Consider the following 2,773-nt stretch of genomic DNA (forward strand, 5'->3'; position numbering starts at 1 on the left):
CGGTGCCGGTGCCGGTGCCGGTGCCGGCGCCGCCTCGCGCGGCCCCGGCGGAGGCTCGGTACCGGCCTGCCCCCGGGATGCGCCCGCGCCTGGGCCGCGGAGAGAGGGAAATGCGGGGTGGGAGCGCGCCCCCGCGGCCCCGCACTCGCTCCGGCTGCGCAGGGAGGCATGAAGTGTGCATTGACTGGGGGGAAAGGGGCACCGTCAATGAAGGGGGCGGCAGCTACCGTCGGCGGGGGGACAAGGAGGGAGAGGGCAGCAGCGTTAGCGCTGGCAAGAGGGGTGTCCCTCGTCTGCAGTGTGGGGCCACACCGTCGCTGTCGGGAGGGGAGAAGGGCCTCAGCACCCCTGCCTGGGGAGAGCTGTACAGACGTTAGCTGGAAAGATGTATATCATCATTTTGAGGTACCGACCATTGCTTTGTGGGATGGGTGACCTTGTCACCCTCTGGGGTACACACCATCAGTATTTGGGGGTGAGAGGATGCCATGCACCATCACTCCCTAAGAGATCATGGGGAGGTACATTTCATTGCGGGGGTGGACAGAAGCGAGTGTGCTAGCACTGCTGAAGAGAGACGGGCATCACTGTTTCCAAGGAGGCCATGACCTTGATAGTTGACAAGGGGTCCACGATTTGTGGGTGACTATAATATTACCCAGCCCAGACAAAGAATGGAGTTTCTAATGGCAACTACCAAAAGCTAATTAAAACCAACACTGAGTCAGAAACAGCACACCATATGGTGTGGTGTCCAAAGAATTGCCTTTCTGTGTTGGGCAAACCCACCCAGGAGTGTGTCAAGCCGATAAGGTACCTCTGCATCCCTTTAAACTACTTGTCCACAGAATGAATCTGACAACTTGAGTAAACTGAAATTAAAAAAAAAAAAAACAGTTTTATCAGCAAATTGTTTTTTGTGGCTATCGTGTTTTCCTCACTGGCCCTTTGCTTCATTGAACGAGGCTAGCTGAATGAACAGATACCCAAAACATATTATTTATGACTTAAAATGTTCTCTGTACAGAATTAGTGATTTCCTTATGGACTCTTCTGCGCACTCACGTGACAGTGACTGCATGCTTAAACAGTTTTTCAGTGTTTGTTTTCACAGAACCTCTGAGGAAAGGTAGAACAAGCTCCTTTCTGCCCATGGACTATGAAGGTGAAGTGATGAGGGCTGGGACCTATTCAGGACGAACAGAATGACATTTTGTGGAGTGCTTGTGTCACTGTCTGTTTATGTAAAACTCAGTGTCTAAGAACTGCAATGTGTATTTTGCACTCCGACTTTAGTCAAAGCTGGAAGAGTTCCTCATCCTCAGAGCCAGACCACAGGGAAGGGAAATGGACAATGAGATAGTGATAAAAATGCAAATATTGGGTATCTGCAGAAAAAAACAATTTTTTATCACTCAGTGATCCACTTTGCATTGCCTGTGAGCACCATCACAGAAGCAGAAATAAAATCCAGTCTAAACACAGGCCCTACCACCTCTGACCAGAAGCCCATATAGATCCATAACTTCTCTACAGCAGTGGCCGTAGTGGAAATCTAAGAAAGTCTAGGGGGAAAAGACAAGTAAAGGATCATCTTTCCCTGGTTTAGTCCTGGCCTCCAGTGTTCCAAAACTCAAGCGCTTCCTGAAACAGAGGTTGTATGTATTTAATTCCAGTTCTTGAAGCTAAAGGCAAATCTTACCTTTCTTTGTCATGAAGTTTGCCTATGTCTTTCTCCAGCTCTTGTCACATCCATCAGTATCTTCCAAATTCATCAGTGTTTATAACTAGTAAGCTACCAGCAATGGTCTTTGTCATGCAACCCTGCTACATTTCTATCACAATTCATATAGCTTCATCTAATTTTCATTACAACCAATAAAGGCTTTAATTAATCTATGCGATTAAAACCTGTGCCACAGGAAGACCTGTGTTTTTTTTTTTCCTTGATCACTTTCAACAAGCAGATATCCAGGGCAGAGATTTATCATTTAGCTTTCCTTCAGGCCTGATGCTTGCTAACAGGGTGGGTCTCTAAGGGAATCCAGCAATCACATTCCAGAAAGTTTGCTGGTCTATTTACCCTCCTTCATTTGACCTTTCATTCAGGAGGAGATATTGGGGAAGTAGTTTGACAAAAAATGATGAATCTTGAAAAAATAATGGGAAGATGAAGAAGCAGATAAAATACTGACACTGTTTAAAATAGACTTGTGTTTTTTTTAAAAAAGAACCAGACTTCAAATTGGTGGCACTTGTAGGACAGAAGGACACACAGAATGGAGAAGTCCATGAGAGTAATGAAGACAAGGAATTGAAAAAAGGAGCTGAATGTGAAGTCTGCAAATCTGGTTATTAAATTATTGCAGATATAGTCCTTTAGTCTCAGAATCCATTCCATCATCAGATCATTTCCAGCCTGTTTTTGTTGTCACCTTCTCCTTTCCCCAAATTCCTCCCCTTTTTGTATGCCAAGGACATACAGATTTACAAATTGAAAGTTCTCAGAGTTCTCAGGCTGTTCTTCAAGAATATCCAAGGGGAAAAAAAAAATCTTTTCCCACCTTTTGCCTCTCCATTCAAGCTTTGCAGCAACAATTCTGTCACCACATATGGTAACAGAATATGTGGTACCTCTTATTTCTATGAAGCATTTGAACCGTTCTTTCCACAGTCCAGTGTACCACTTTTCAAGCTATTACCTCATTAATGTGGAAGGTACTCAATAGGCCATCCCAATACCACAAGGCCAGTACATTCATCTGTTGCATGT

Source organism: Apteryx rowi, unplaced genomic scaffold, assembly GCF_003343035.1.
Source record: "Apteryx rowi isolate R43461 unplaced genomic scaffold, aptRow1 scaffold_386, whole genome shotgun sequence".
Classification (NCBI taxonomy): Eukaryota; Metazoa; Chordata; class Aves; order Apterygiformes; family Apterygidae; genus Apteryx; species Apteryx rowi.